The following is a 17,111-nucleotide window of genomic DNA, read 5'->3' as shown; positions in this document are numbered from 1 at the left end:
TGCATATAACTTCCTTATCCTCTGAACTTCATTGATTGAAAATTTTTACGCTGTTTTAAAGGAACTGTTTTCAGAACTTTGCCTTAGCCACAGTGGTTGGTTCCATTGCAATTCGACGTAAGTGAAGTCGTGACTCGATTAGACGCCAGCAAAATGAATGATGTCGAAACAATGCGCCGTTAGAACTCTGGAAGGGCGGCCCGAGCTGCGTTTTAGGGGCGACGCTTCTGAGGGTGTAGGCTATAGTCCCTCGTCGTCCATCGTAGCCACCCCTATTACTCGGAGTGCTTACTAGATGGCGCTGCGGCGATCGCCCCACTCTGATGCGTAGGAGGCGTGCTTTAGTGTGATAGGAGATAGACGGACGAATGGATGGATGGACAGGTGCTCCTTCATCATCATTCACTTCGGGTATGTAGCGTAATTTTATACAGTGTTCGTCACGTCTTGATGATTGACAGGGCGAAATTCACGGATGATTCACGGTTTACCAGTGTACCTCCGCAGCTTCGCCCACTCATCAGCATTCACCCTGTAGATATGCCTTGATGTTTTAACGCCCCCCCCCCCCTCTTTTTTTTTTAGTGCGATAGCGTTAAAGTGCTTGTTTCGCAGAAAGGGCGCCGTAGCGGGAGCGTCGTTGGTTGTGAGCGAAAAATCATCCTGCCCGTGAGTGAGTAATCGAGACAGACGCAAATAGAGTAATAAAATAATTCCAAGTCCGAGTGAGAATTGAACTCAGAGAGAGAGAGAGAGATAAAGATGCAAGGAAAGGCAGGGAGGTTAACCAGACGCACATCCGGAAATTCAAATCTTCTACCTGGCAAGGAGGTGTTTCATCACATAGCCACAATCTATGCTGAAACTGTTCTTGAAAGAAAAAAAAAGACTATGTGAATAGCTTGCAGTGAAAGGAATCCCCTTAACGCATTTCATATTGCGTAGCGGAAGCGCAGAATCGCGTCTGGCGTCAAAAGATGTGAAAGATGTGAATTGAGAATTGAGTGGGTGTTCTAAAAGCACGCCAATTGCGAAGTGCTCAGACATATTTAATCATCATCAGCAGCAAAACCGTCAACAATGTCGACAGATGCGTAAGTTCGCGTGTTTCCCTACGAAAGCGTATTAGTGGGCCCTTCGCTGATTCGCTGATTGATTTGTGGGGTTTAACGTCCCAAAACCACCATATGATTATGATAGACGCCGTAGTGGAGGGCTCCGGAAGTTTTGACCACCTGGGGTTCTTTAACGTGCACCCAAATCTGAGCACACGGGCCTACGACATTTCCGCCTCCATCGGAAATGCAGCCGCCAGAGCCGGGATTCGATCTCGCGACCTGCGGGTCAGCAGCCGAGTACCTTAGCCACTAGACCACCGCGGCGGGGCCCTTCGCTGATTCGCAAAAGGAGCAATAATGTCGTGGTGGGATCATAACAACTGTTCTTTGAATAGCCTTTCAATGATCGTTTGGAACGACCAATGTCACGCGCATCGTCGTTCGTTTCTGTGTACGGCACAGTTGAGGCACGCACCAAGAATCGAAGCAGGCCAGCTAGTTCAATCAGTGCGCACAAACCTGCGCAGCCTCCGTCTCACCACTGGTTAGCCAGGTGTGACACGGTCACTTGCTGCAACACGCTTCCGATTAGGCACAGCGCCACCGCAGCTTCTTTGTGGCTACACCGGAGCCTAAACGACCAACTAGCCCAAATAGCCGTTTTGCTTCACTGGAGGCCTACGTCACCACTGGTGGCTATAAAACCAAAGCTTCCAAGCTCGGGTTCATCCGTGCTTCTCTAACCGTTCGAACGCAGCGGCGGCATGCTCGCCCCGCTGCTGCTGCCACGTTAACAAACGAGCGTTACGTTTCATGTCGGGCTGCGTCCTTCTAACGACACGCCATCCCACACTCCTGTAGCGTGTTTGTGCCGCATAATTTGATAAAATCACTCTACTAACCACCCTGGTCCGCTAAAATGAAGTGAATACAGAGACGGTGAAAAGCGATTAGGGACCACAAGTTGCAGGCTCTCTTGTTAACCGCCTGTATACCGAGTGCGTGGGCTGTGCTTTTGAGCGCGTGCCCGGTTTGTGATCGTGACAACTTTCAACCTACGACACACAGCAGACTGCGTCCATAACGGTGCTGCTGCAACAAGTGATTGAAGTCCCTACGAGAGGCTTTGAAATGAGTCTGTCTGGTCTCCAGTTGATGCGTGTGCACCCTTCAACGCGGCTCGTAATCTAACCAGCTGGTAGTTTATTTGCCCCTTGACGAGACAGGCAGCCCATTATTCTTCGCTTTGCCGTCTGCTCTGCTTAAGATCGTCAGTAACCCTCCGAAAGCCCTTCGCAAAGCGCTCATACTGTAACTTTGTTACGTAAGAGTGATTCAGGTTGAACGAGCTCAGATAGAGGACTCGCCGGGAATTCATTTGACTGAATAAGAAGAAGACGCGTTAGGTAGCTTACCTTAGACAGCGAATTCATGTCATTTGCAGGAATGAGACTTAAAATATAAATAAATTTCAGTGCATTACGTAAGGTTTAGTCCTGGCCACAACCTGGCCTCTGTTTGCGAATACACTTCATTGTGCTTGCTGGTTTATCCCGGTTATGAAACGCAATGGTTTGCTTTGTTAGTTGCATGAGCTTCAGTCAGTGCAAAGTATGGTGAAGGGCTTAAAACGGGATCTCAGTCTTGTCACTCTGTCTTTTCTGTTTTCTCATATTCTTTGAGTTGCAGAAAGCTTTTAGCTCCAACTTACCTGACTTGCAAGAAATTCGTTTAGTTCAAGCTCCGCTTTCAGCGGTCATTGTTACAGCCCGTGCTTTTTAAAGAAGCTAGAGCACTTTTTCGCACTATGTACATTTCTCTGATGATGTGTTATATTATTTTCTGTCGAGTTTCGCAACTGAAACGGCGACTGTGCGCGGCAGCTTATGAAATTCGCATCGTTGCGTCACTCGTTTCCACGTGGAATTGATTTGTCTCTTTTATCTCTCTCAAATTTGAGAATTAAAAAACGCTGAAAAATGTCCCGATTTTTATGTGTTGTTATGGGGATAGCAACACTGGGGCACCCGCGGTGCCTATAGAAAAAAAAACGAAAGCAAAAAAGAGAAACGGCAGAACTTAATCTCTTTCAAACCCATATATCTTAGTCAAGTGCCTCTTGTAGAGCGACTAGTTCAAGCAGCTCTTCGTTCGACGAAGAATACAGTTCTTTCTGTGGAAATTTTTAAGCAGTTGCGCAAAGTGTGGCGTATTATAATGAAGGGTATATATTAAAGAAGCGAAAGCGTGGTTTGTGAGCTCCGTGTATGGCATACAGAGAGATTCAGTTTATTGGTGGCTTATCGATAAGCTTTTCACTCAGAATGCAGTGGTAGCAGTGGCCGCCTTCATGAGAGGTTTTGGCAATACTTCTCACGCCTAATTAGACTTTGGCGCTGCCAACTTTCCTTTTCTTTCTTTCTTTCTTTCTTTCTTTCTTTCTTTCTTTCTTTCTTTCTTTCTTTCTTTCTTTCTTCATTATTTATTTATTTATTTATTTCTTACTTTCTTCTTTCTTTCTTTCTTTCTTTCTTTCTTATTCTGATGAAGGATTCTGCCCCCATCGGGGCGAGGATAAGGGAAGAGGTTTAAAGCGTGCAGTTTTGTATTTCGTGTGCAAAAATGTGACTGAACCGACCAGCGTTGGCTGAATTGGAAGTTTTGAAAGCTGGTGTGAGCGTACGTCTCTAGGCATGTGGAGTGTGCAATACATGTATGTTTGTGGTACGTGTGCTTGTTTGTGTTATGCTGATTGTATAATGCTTGCCCTATGTGAAGAGAGAAAAGTGTGCGTGTGTGTGTAAACACTGTTCAATCAAGTATAAATAATTCTGCCGACGTGTACGAAGGCGCCTTCTTGCCAAGTATTACAGGGCAGCATGATTGAGGACTTAAACGCCTTAAGGAAGAGGAGGGCAGAAAAAAGGACAGGAAAAACGAAAAAAAAAGAAAACGGAAAATGTGATCGTGTTGTGTGCGTGTATGTTTTTATCCGCATGTGTATGTGTATTGTGGCGTGTGTTTGTGGGCGCGCGCCGTATAATTTTAGCAGCGAGAGGTGGGACGAAAACTTCACACCTTATGGTCTGCCCCACGGCTGAAGCCTTTGGTAGGTATCGCTACGGCAGTCGTCACCTTTCCGAAAACAATCGCGGACAAGCAGTCCTCCGCTGGGATCAGGTTAAGTGCATTGCATGAAACCTCCGGTGTACATCCGGTTAACCAACGTTGCCTAAGGAACTTCACAAGAACGAGGTATTTCCAAGCTATATATAGCTGGGCCTTAGGATGTCCTCTCTGCAATCGAATCATCTCGGAGAGCCTGAACGTGTAGACTGTATAGACAGATCGCTCTGACACGGTGGTGCGCTTCACAATATCCTGCCCACGGCGTGAGATGTTCTCACTCTGGAGGGCGGCGCACCTGTTCTTGAAGGCTTGAGATCGATATAACGGCCGTTTCAAATTGTACGGCTCTTCTCCCAAGCTCTACAGACACCTCTCGCTTCGTCGCGCACTGTTTTCTCTTCGAATCACTAGCGAGGTCTAACGCGGTCTGCGGGGGATAGCCGCAGGGCGGCAGTCATTGAGACCTGCAGCGACCGTCTTTGGTTTTTTTCCTTCTCCGCTTCACTAGTCGGGTTACCTCGCTTCTCTGTTATCGGATGCGGTATTCGTATCTTCTCGCGGCAAAACGTTATATCCGATCGGCACACAGTCTCGATGTTCGTTTTTATCTGCGATCGATTTCGCGTCGGCGGTTAGGCAATTTCATTGGTCTGCCGTTGTCAGGTTTGTAGAATATTGTATGAAAATATCGTGTCGGCCGCCACCGGCAGCGCTTGAGGTGTCTGTGGGTGGCCGCCATTCTTCATTTACATATCAACGGGCACGTGTGTTGCCGTGGGCGCTGTGCGCGAGGGAATTGTGTTTCCAGCCTGCCCGCTGTGTCCCATCACTTTCAACCCCTTTGATGTACGCGCCTTTTCTCTACATCGTTTCATTTATTGATCGACAAACTCATTCGCTACCGTGTTTCTGCACCGTCTGCTATATGTGGACGCATTGTTAGCGATCTCCTTTGCCAACCGACTGGCTGCCCCCCCCCCCCCTCGTCTCCGTTCAACCTGCAGGTAATAGGATTTTCGTCTTTCTTTCGTCCGGTTTGGAAAGAACCGGTGCGTGTCGGTATCCGGAGAACGAGACGGTAGAATTTCTTCTTTTATCCCCTCGTCGCCGCGACCTGAGCCCAGAGGCATGGTGGCTGGAAATTCTTATTGCCCGCCTTTTAAACTTCATTTTTTTCTCGTCTCCGTAACCTTTCTTTCATTATTTTTTTTTCGAAACCGTGATTTTACGTACAGCCTGACGACACTGACAGGAGAGCACGGTGTCATGTAACCGATTCTCTTTTCAGGTCCTCTGAAGCTCCTCTACGCCGATGAATCTCCGGCGAGATTGATTGTGGGTGCGTTGCCGCGCATGCGCCGTATACGTATACCCGCTGCCAAAGCTACGTTTGAAGTTTCTCAGAGCGCAGAGGCGACACAGTTTCTGTAGTCTCGCGTTTCTTCTTTCATTCCGTCCAGTCCCTGTGCGTCGTACGCGCATGCGCCGTTCCACTTTTCTGTTCTACGTGTGTCCCTTATTCTGCCTGTGGAACCAGAGAAAGAGCGGGAGGGAGTGAAAGCAATGATGTAAAAGGTAGAGACGTCTACAACACGAGCGTCCCTCGAGGGTTGGGCATCGTGGACAAGAAATGCAGTAACTCTTATGCAGGTTCGTAGCCAGACCAGGTCCGTTGCCCTAGCGGCCTGTTCCCTCCCCCTTTTCGAGAATTCGTACGAAGGGGGTATTTTACGATGACAGATCCCACGTACCTTGGGAAACAATATTATGCGAAGCGCGCGGATGGAAGGTGAATGTGTTTTAATTTTTTTTATTGAGCCATACGTTATAAAGTGGCACTGAATATACAAATGCACGCACACACATATGTTAAACAGCTGCGTATGTTTTATATTAGCAGTTTTTTTTACGATTACGAAACGATGTCAACAGCAACATGGATATTAGCAACGCCAGAAGCGGCAAGCCGATATGAAGCGCTGGAGTTTGCACTGGTGCGCGCCAGGATGATAGCCGTCAAGACTGCTACACAAATCAACTTCAGCGGAAGGCGCCTAGCTACAATTCCTACAATCGTAACTACAACCATAGCAGTACATATGTAATGTTTATAAAAGTGCATAGTCATTACTGCAACTACAGTTGTCATTACACGAACATTGAGGTCTATTTTCAAAACTATATCCGAGGCCTGGCGTGGTTCTGTGTTTGAACACTTTATTGCCACGCAGTATGGTAGGGTTCGATTCCTGCTGAGGCACTCATATTTATTGTTTGGATTCGTCTGATCAACGCTGCCTATGGCAGCTTTACGCTCAAATGTTAAACTTACCCATTTATGTTTCTGGTTGGATATAAAATGTCTATCACAGGTGGCACATACCCGCATACAGCTGGCACATTCCCGCTGCGGGTATGGGTCACTGTTCTTTGAAAAGTTTTTGAAGACGTACGCGACGAGATTGTGAATTTATTCATGTCATGACCAGCGAGACGTATTTGTCAAACCATCTTACCCTCCCGTAATAATTTTAGTGTTAGATAGATAGATAGATAGATAGATAGATAGATAGATAGATAGATAGATAGATAGATAGATAGATAGATAGATAGATAGATAGATAGATAGATAGATAGATAGATAGATAGATAGGTTCATATTCATTTACTTTTATAATTACTTAAAAAAACTCGTAACATTCTTTCGCGCGCTGACAGAGGCAAACATTGTCGTTTTATTTTAATGGGCACTGTTCTTTAACGTATTCACCCTCCAATAGACGACGCCATCGTCCAAGACGGGGCACGTAAACCACGTAAACGCTATCTCGCTAAACTATAAGGCGCTATGCACAACGAATGTTTGCGGCACGGTAATGGTAGTCTTAACCCCCAATATCACGCTAACTGTAAACTGTATTTCTCTGTTTACGACAAAAACTGATGCGATCGTTAGATGCGACCAACGGGCAATCAGGTTTCGGTTCTCGCATTCCGTTCGCGGGAATGCCGGCCTCCCCAAATTTCGCGTCTTGATGCGTCTTGAAAGGCATGCAGTGGCGTGTCTGTGCAGTGGGTTTGCTGGATTAGAGGGCAGACGTGACGTGCGCTAATGTGAGCTCACGTCCCGTCTCCATTGCCGCGGCCAAACGCACTAATCTTGCTTGGTTGCAATTGTAGCGACTACACGCAACGCACATGCAGAGTATTGATTGACTTGTCTTAAAAAATAATGGCAGATCCCACGGGCAGTTGGAAACGATGATATGCGAAGCACGAATGAGAAATGTTGATATGTCACTTTAAAATCAGCACAACGTTACGAGGTGGAGGTAATCGATGAGGTACATGACTTCCGTGTCATAACTATCATGTTTGGATGTGTCGTTTACCTTCGTAATCTATTCATGTCACGTGATACCAAATTTAGTATATGTGGAGCTAGCGAAACGGCCGCGAGCAAACTATGAGCGTGGTATGTTGTGTTCTTACATGAAACGCGTGTCAGGGTTATCATGTTTGCCCAAGTCATATATTTCGTCACCATTGACGTCGTGTGACACCTAATTTGGTATATGTGGAGCTAGAAAAAATAGCAGCATATCCACGGAGCGAATGATGGAGAGTAGGTCGAAGCATCGTCCGTCCATTTGTTCTTGCTTCCGTCCGTCCGTGCGTCCGTCTGTGTGACCGTCCGTGCGTCCATCCGCCCGGCCGTGCGTGTGTCTGTTCGTGCGTCCGCACGTCCATCTATGCGTCCGTACCTGCGTTCGTCCATGCATCTGCCCCTGCGTCCGTCCATGCGTCCATTCGTCCGTGCAGCCATCCGTGCGTCCAACCATGCATCTATCTGTGTGTCCGTTCGACCATCTATTCAACACTCCAAGTACCACCATCTCGCATCTTTTCATAATATATTCCTTATATAGAAGCACCGCCGTCCAGCGGACATTCCGGGCCGCCGCGGTGGTCTAGTGGCTGAGGTACTCGGCTGCTGACCCGCAGGTCGCAGGATCAAATCCCGGCTGCGGCGGCTGCATTTCCGATGGAGGCGGAAATGTTGTCGGCCAGTGTGCTCAGATTTGGGAGCACGTTGAAGAACCCCAGGGGGTCGAAATTTCCGGAGCCCTCCACTACGGCGTCTCTCATAATCATATAGTGGTTTTGGGACGTTAAACCCAACATATCAATCAAATCACCAGTGGACATTCCAAGGACTAAACGAGAGGTGGCGCACGCACACTTTCTTACGGCTTGCGCTTCGTGTCTACTTCCCACCTTTAACCACCTCGAGTTCATGGTATATACTAGTTCACTGTATTCATGGCACTGCGGCTGAACGCTCGCTAAACCTTTTTAAAACCAAGGAGGTTACGCCCAGCGAGTATAACGTAGCAACCCTATCTTGTCAGATGGTGCTCAATGTACATGCCAAAGGCTGCTAATGGGGAATGAGAGACGGGAGAATTCAGCTTTTAGTTAACGCGCACGCTGCGAATTTTTTATTGTTCAGCAACGCACAGAAGAAATCTCCCACCGGCACCACCTTGCAGTTCAAAACGTACCACTGGTTACACGCTACGACTACGACTACTACGAGGAACGAACGGGTGCCACTTGAAGAAGCTTCGCCCCTATAAACGCCCGCGAGCGCATCATGAAGGGCCCAGTAGCGTTGACGCGCGCGCACGCTGGGCACAGCGTCGCTACGTTAGCAGGCGTGACCAGCGTCCGTCGGCGCGGCCCGACGGCAACCAGCGCGAAATGCGACATGCTGCATTTCACGCCGATACGTTACCCAGATAACACTGCGTCTCCATTTTAGATGCGAAGTATTTCTTAGCGAACTTCGGTGACAATGAGCGTATCTATATCTATCTAGCCGCCTATGACATTTAGTTCTCCTGGCCGTTTCAATAATGGTATCAATACCAAACTTCTTATGACGTAACCTGACTGTAGAAGCACATATTTGACTAGCCATAACATGAAAATCAAAACATGATGTGATGATCATGTCATGAATGTGATGATTTACATTTCATGGACCTGCAGCTCTTGCAGTGGTTTCGTTCACATGGCATGTTGCAAAACAGGTATGGTATGGCATGATTGCATGGCGAACACAAGTGACAGACCCTAACATAAAAATCATGACATGCGTGTCATATAACAACATGACAACATGCCACGCTCATGATGCGCTCGCGGACGGCCGTTTCGATAGCGTCACATGTACCAAATTTGGTACTACGGGACGTGAATAGATGACGAAGGTATATGATACTGGTGCAAACATGATAAACATGAGAATCGTGTCATGTAGCAACATGACTACATGCTACGCTTATGATGTGCTCGCGGCTGTTTCGCTAGCTTCACATGTATCAAACTCGGTATTACACGACGCGATTGGACCACATAGGTAAATGACACATCCGTACATGATAATCACGACAAGCGTGTCATGTAACAACATGACTACATGCCACACTGATGATGAGCTGGCGTCCGTTTCGCTAGCTTTACATATGTCCAATTTGGTATTACCTGACGCCAATGGATGACGAAGGTATGTGACTGGTGTAAACATGATAATCATGAGATGCGTGTCATGTGAGAAAATGACTAGATGCCACAGTCAAAACGCCAATACATTTCGACGTGACGTGGTGCGCGTGCTCGCCGGTGTTCATTTCGTCGCGTCACGCCGGCGTTGCCACGCCAGGCGCTGGTCCCGTCATATACTCGCAGGCGCGCGTCGCGCTGCGTTGCTTTGATGCAGACGCGTTTCACAGCGCATGCGTCAAAGCAGCCCGATGACCAGCGGCCGCCGGGCCACGCCGTCGGACGCTAGTCGCGCCTGTCGTGAGACTATAGAGTGCTCGCGTTTTGCTAACGACGCATCGCTGTGCCCAGCGTGCGTGCGCGTGTATACGCTGCAATGGAGTATATTGGGCTCTTCAAGATGCGCTCCACATATACCAAATTTGGTGTTACGTGACGTCAATGGATGACGAAATATATGACTGGTGCAAACATGATAATCCTGACACGCGTGTCATGTAAGAACATGACACGACACCACGCTCATAGCGTTCTCGCTGCGGTTTCACTAGCTCCACATATACTAAATTTCGTATCCCGTGACGTGAATAGATGACGAAGCTAAACGACACATCCCAACATGATAATCATGGCACGGAAGTCAATTACGCCATCATTCACCTCGCCTCCTAACATTGGGCTGATTTTAAAGTGACATATGAACGTTTCTCATTCGTGTTCCACATATCATCGATTCCCACGGTACGTGGGATCTGCCTTTTTTTTTTTTTTTTTCGTGGCAGAGGGACGCCGGACGCGTCAAAGCAACGCAGCGCGGCGCGCGTCTAGTATAGGACGGTGCCTGGCTTGGCAACGCCGGCGGGCACTCGCACCGCGTCACGACGAAATGTATGGGCGCCTTGACTGTGGCGTGTGGTCATGTTCTCAGAAGATACGCATCTCATGGTTATCATGTTTGCACCGGTCACATACCTTCGTCAGCCATTGGCGTCACGTAATGCCAAACTTGGCATATGTGAAGCTGGCGAAACGGCCGCGAGCGCAACATCAGTGTGGCATGTAGTCATGTTTTTACATGACACGCATTTCGGGATTATGATGTTTGGATGTGTTATTTACCTATGTCGTGCGTTCGCGTTGCGTAATACCGTTTGGTACATGTGAAGCTTGCGAAACGGCCGCGGGCGCATCATGAGAGTGGCCTGTAGTCATGTTGTTACATGACACACCTGTCATGTTTATCATGTTAGCACCAGTATGATACTTTCGTCATCCATTCACGTCTCGTAATATGAAATTTGGTGTAAGTGAAGCTAGCAAAATGGCTGCCAGTGCATCATGAGCATGGCATGTAGTCATGTTGTTACGTGACCCGCATCTCGTGATTATCATTTTTGCACGAGTCACATAGCTTCGTCATCCATTCACTTACTGTAACACCAAATTCGGTATATGTGACGCTAGCGAAACGGCCACGAACGCATCATGAGCGCGGCATGTAGTCGTGTTGGGACATGATACGCATGTCATGATTGTCATGTTAGGGCCTGTCGCTTGTGTTCGCCATGCAATCATGCCATACTATACCAGTTTTGCAACATGCCATGTGAATGAAACCACCGCAAGAGCTGCAGGACCATGAAATGTAAATCATGACATTCATGACATACATGTCATGATTTTCATGTTATGACTAGTCAAATATATTCTTTATACAGCATTTTTTGTTATACCAAGTTTGGCGTTGATACTCGAAACGGCCAAAAGAGCTAAAAGTCATAAGCGGATAGATAGATAGATAAGACAGATAACATAGATAGATAGATAGATAGATAGATAGATAAGACAGATAACATAGATAGATAGATAGATAGATAGGATAGGTAGATAGATAGATAGATAAGATATGTAGATAGATAGATGAATAGATAGATAGATGGATGGATAGATAGATAGATAGATGGATAGATAAGACAGATAAGATAGATAGATAAGACAGATAAGATAGATAGATAGATAGATAAGATAGGTAGGTAGATAGATAGATAGATAGATAGATAAGATATATAGATAGATAGATAAGATATATAGATATATAGATAGATAGATAGATAGATAGATAGATAAGACAGATAAGATAGATAGATAGATAGATAAGACAGATAAGATAGATAGATAGATAGATAGATAGATAGATAGATAGATAGATAGGTAGATAGATAGATAGATAGATAGATAGATAGATAGATAGATAGATAGATAGATAGATAGATAGATAGATAGATAGATAGATAGATAGATACGCTCAATGTCACCGAAGTTCACTAAGAAATGCTTCGCATTTAAAAAAAAAAAGACGTATATGAGCATACGTATGGCCGCTACGTCGCTACGTATTCGCAAGCGGACGATGAAGCTTTTACGCGATACGCGCTTAAGGAAGTTGCGATTGAAGTCATCTTCATCAATTTACCAAGTCCCGGACCACCCGCTGGTGGACAATCGCAAATTAAGTGGGCCTCTATTACTTTGCCGCGATCAAAATGCAACCGCCGCTGCCGGCATCGAACCCGCGACCTTTGGGCAAGCGGCCGAGGTCCGTAACCGCTACTCCACCGCAACGGTTTCTTAAACGAAATGAGCTGCTAAAAAAGAAAAGGTATACCTTTTAGGGGCGAAGCACCTTGGGATCTAGCTTTGTCATGGAATCTCGCTGTCCGCTGTCAACGTCTATACAAAACTGTTCCTATATTCATACTCTTTGTGTGTATGCAGCAATTACTACTCTTAACATTGAGATAAAGGTCAAGTGCAGCACTTGAAGCACTTTGAGAACATTTTAACAAGAATAAAACTGAGTAGTATTTCAAGGCACTATGTTTTTACAATATTTATATATGGCTATCACCGGTTTGGTGGTTCTGCACAGTGGAATGTAGACAGTGCCGTATCGTAACTTCAACATTGACTGCAACAGTCTAAGTCCGGGGAATTCGGGCGTGAATTTAGGGACGGCTAACCGCTCTCCCATAGTTGAGTACCAGGTACTCAAAATCGTCAACCATATCTACTAAAACAGTCAAAACGGACGTTGGCGTATTCCAGCGTATCGTGGCCTCATCAACTTGTGAGGCTCACGGGACGGTCTTATAATCCTCCATTGTAGAGTACTATTTACTCTAAATCGTCAACCACTTGTTCGAACTCGCTGTGCCCGGCCTCATAAATTGTGAGGCCCACTGGGGCGGCTTTTGCTCTCCCACAATAGAGTACCAAGTACTCTAAATCGTGAACAACCTTTGCTAAACACGCAGCTCGCTGTGTCACAGGGAGAACTTACCGCAGCTCTTCCTATACTATATATATCATCTAATACTGCGAATCGTCTGATTGCTTTAATCGTAGAGCTCGGCTTGGAAACAACCCAAAAGTTCGCGGTATTTCCTCAAAGGCGAAACGTGTTTATGTTGTGATTACGAATACGAAACAAAGTACAAGCATGCATCCTTAATGCCAATCGGCGACTTGAACGTAGACATTATGAACAGTGACGGGATTATGCAGTATACGATGTCTTGATGCGTTCTGCGATGCATTTCATGTGTGACAGTAAACAATCAACAACCGCTCAAGAAACATCCATTGACCTTGTCTTGCTCAACTTTAGTTCCTCTCAAAACTCGATAAACCATCGGATATATATATATATATATATATATATATATATATATATATATATATATATATATATATATATATATATATATATATATATATTGCCGTTAGTTATGATTCATATACTAGTGGAGATGCGGCGGTTTTGTTTATTTGTATCATTAAAAGCTCGCTTCTGTTATTTTTAACATCGCGAATTCTTTCTTGCGGCATCACCTGCGGAGAGGACAAAAAAACGCGAAATACGGGACAGACGATGTATATACGGCACGTGCACGGCAAACACGGCGTTCTCGCTGTGCGTCTGTTTCCCACCAAGTCAGTGGCTTCCGTATGCGCTGTCCACTTCGAAACTGTTTTCCCCGCCGCCCAGCCTCCTCGAGGGAGCCCCGCGGACGCGCTCTTGCGGTGTCCTGGGCCGCTGATTCACGATTTGCGGGCGCAGCTGTCATCTCTCGTGCGTCTCTCGTGCAAAGCGGGCGGCGGGAAAAGCGAGGGACGTGCGAGAATGAGCTGCAGTCGTTCCGAGGTGCTTGCGTAGTACGCGGGCGACGTATGCCTTGCTCGAGCATTTAGTTCGCTCTCACATCTGCTCGATCTCGATCTTCAGCTCAATATTGATGATTGGCGGAGCGGGCGCGACAGCACGTCACTGCTGCTCGTCGTCCACTTATGAGCGGTCTTTTCCCTGGTGACTGGAATAGACAGGACGGCCACGTCTCGCCACTACATTCCCCATACATTTAGCTTGTGTAAATGTTTTATACAGCTAAGTTTATATACTATAAGAAATCGCAGCAATCGCTCTAACGCATTGGTTGAGACTGGACCACAACCGGTGACGCTAAAAGGAGCTTAGTTTTTATTGTCGATTTGTGTGCGAGAGATCGCGCATTTACTATGGATATTTCATTACCGTCAGCGTTATTTCTGAATTACGAGAATAGACGAAACAAAAAAAAAAGACCGAAGGTTAGCTTGTCTTGCATGTTTTCTATATCGCGCAGCTTCTCTGTCCATGCGAGTTCCACTTATATATCAAGCGCCGATCGAAACAAGCAGGGCGTCTTTCGTCCCTGCCTGGTGTGCTTGAAAGCGCGAGTCCAGCAGCAGTTTGTTTCTATTTTCTCCAGATTCCCGCTCAGGGGCGAAATTGCCCATGTTCTGTGCTCTTTCTTCTGTGTTGCTTTCGTTGTAAAAATTAATGAATGCCTCTTATTCAGGAGACAGTTTTTAGAACACCGTGCCATGTGCGCTTGCTCAAGCTTTCAGCTTGTTCACCGCCGTATTGTGCCTATTATTCCTCGTAAGTATTTGACCTCCATGCTGCTCTATACCGTCTAACCCTCCAGGAAAGGCACTGTAATGGCCGGTCCGACCATGTGCCATGGACGATTGCAGGCGCAACGTACTTATACTCAAACTAGTAAGCCGGCTAGTAGGCTCTAATCATCAAATGATCAATTGATTGTATCTAATTAGTATCGCTTGATGTTTTTTGTTCATTATATCTCTAATGTTTACCTGTTATGTATTATTGTTTGTTACCACTGCTGCCTGAGGTTTCTGTCCTGAGGGTACAACAAATGAAATCAATCAATAAATCAATGAGTCAGCTATAGTTGGTCAATCCGGTGGTTCAAGGATTTAGGCAAAAGGTGCATGCCCTGTGCTCTGAACTGATATGCACAGTCGTGTTTTTGTGTGTGTGTGCGTGTGTGTGTGTGTGTGTCTAAGTAGGCTTTACCCAATATATGGCACAAGTGTTATCGCTCGGCGCAGTCGCTGTTTGTGTCAGAGATTTTTTGGTGTTAACTGCCGCTAATAAATATTTGGGTCCCACCTCCCAAAACCATGCTCTCGTAATGAGAGGTGCCGTAATGGAGGACCCCGCAAATTTCACCCACCTCAGATTGTCTGACATGGCAGTAATGTCTGAGCACAGTGCCATCTATAGAAGTTCACCGCAATCGAAACGCTGCCGCCGTGGCCGGGATTCCGTCACGCGACCTTTAAGTCAGCACTAAAGCACCGCAACCGTTATACCACCTCGACGGGTCTTGCGCTGTTCCCAGGAGATTACTGGTACGACACGAATGATGCAGTGCATTCTCGAACCCACGCGGGCAGCAGCGATTGCATCGAATCTGCCGTGACCGTCGTATAAATGGCCTACGCGTGGATTTCCTTATCGGCATCTTCATCGACGTCTGCAAGTATCGGAGGGAACTGCTGGCGTCGCTTCGACTCCATAAAATCTTCGACCTGCACACCCCCTTGAACTATTCGCCCGACTTAGTGAGATCACTGCGGTTCGGCGAGGCGGGAGAAATCCTTGACAAAGCGCCTGAAATCAGTACGCGCACAGAATAATCGGCGTCCGGCCGCTCTGTTCAGCGCGCAGTGGCAAGTTCATGATGCCTGCCTTCTATTGCCGATGAGGATGGACGTGCGCTAATGGCATGAACCAATAACAACAAGAGTTATCAGTTCGTGAAGCGGCACTTTACTGTGATCGGAATGAGTCAACATGACCCGAGTGCTCCAGGTACTGCTTTAAGCTGGTTTGCGGTTGGAGGCTGGCCAACGACGCTTGACGCCATGCTGTTAGACGGCAAGGACGAAAAAAAAATGGCGCCAATGGTTACCTCCAGCACGCATAAGAATCAAGGCAACTCGCCCGTCTGAGCATCAAGAGTCATACAGGGGAGTATACTCTCGAACTGTGCTCAGTTCCCTACAGTATACTCACTATGCAACTCTGGCACAGCAATCGGTGAGCCACCACGGGAGCGATCAGTAGAGTACATGAATTTGCCTAATCTTCGTACTTGCCACTACAAACGGACTTGTGACTTCGTTTGTGTTTGTCTTTTGTTTCGGATAAAATAATGGATCACTGCGAACTTCGCAAGCTGATAGGACTTGGTGAGCTCGAAGAACGTCAGGGTAGTGAAGTCGAGCTGCTGAACGTTTGCTGAACTTCGTCTTGCGAAAGCAACAAAGCGGCTACAGGCAACACGGAGCTGAAATAACCAAGCTTATACTACGTACTATATACCCATCATTCTCACCCTGCAGCTGAAGCGTGTGCAGGCATCCCATCTCCCATAGTCTACACTGGAGCCAGATGTTGTGTATTATTGGGAAACCCTGTGAATCTGTTCACTTAGCGAGCTTTCCATTTCGGCCACCGTTGATTGGCCGCAACTGGACGTGACGAAGCTTCCACAACTCTCGACACAAGTGAAAGGAACGGAATGCGTTTCACTGTGGCGAACGCGACGACCTTCGGGATTCGCTCCTGGCCACACGAACCTCGGAGGCCATGCATCAACGATGATTCCGTGATCGCGTTGGCACACGAGTAAGGTTTAGCGTGGCCTCCTGTCTAACTCACCTGCGCGTTAACGCCGTGGCTTGCATGCTTTTCACAGCAACTGAACGCGCTGTGATGACGTCCGGCTGAAGTGTACATATCCCTCAGATGGACCGTTGCTGAGTAGCTCCTCGATTGCCGTCGCTATATTCTTCGACAGCATTCTATGTGCAATCGCCCCGGTTGAGTCTGGACGCCGATGCGCCGCAACGTAAAAACGTCTGCGAGAGTGAATCAGTCTGGCAGCTCACGATACTTGGAAGCTTTGTAGTGGCGCTCGGGATTGTGCCACCGCACGAAGT

General features: G+C 46.9%; 1 protein-coding gene across 12 annotated transcripts in view; it reads left to right on the top strand.

Moving 5' to 3' along the window:
* Positions 1-17,111, top strand: part of LOC119170694 (uncharacterized) — a 615,982-nt gene that overhangs the window by 73,121 nt on the left and 525,750 nt on the right. The window lies entirely within an intron of this gene.

Source organism: Rhipicephalus microplus, chromosome 2 (genome assembly GCF_043290135.1).
Source record: "Rhipicephalus microplus isolate Deutch F79 chromosome 2, USDA_Rmic, whole genome shotgun sequence".
NCBI lineage: Eukaryota > Metazoa > Arthropoda > Arachnida > Ixodida > Ixodidae > Rhipicephalus > Rhipicephalus microplus.
Note: the sequence above shows the minus strand (reverse complement) of the source record. Positions and strands in the feature narration are given on the sequence as shown.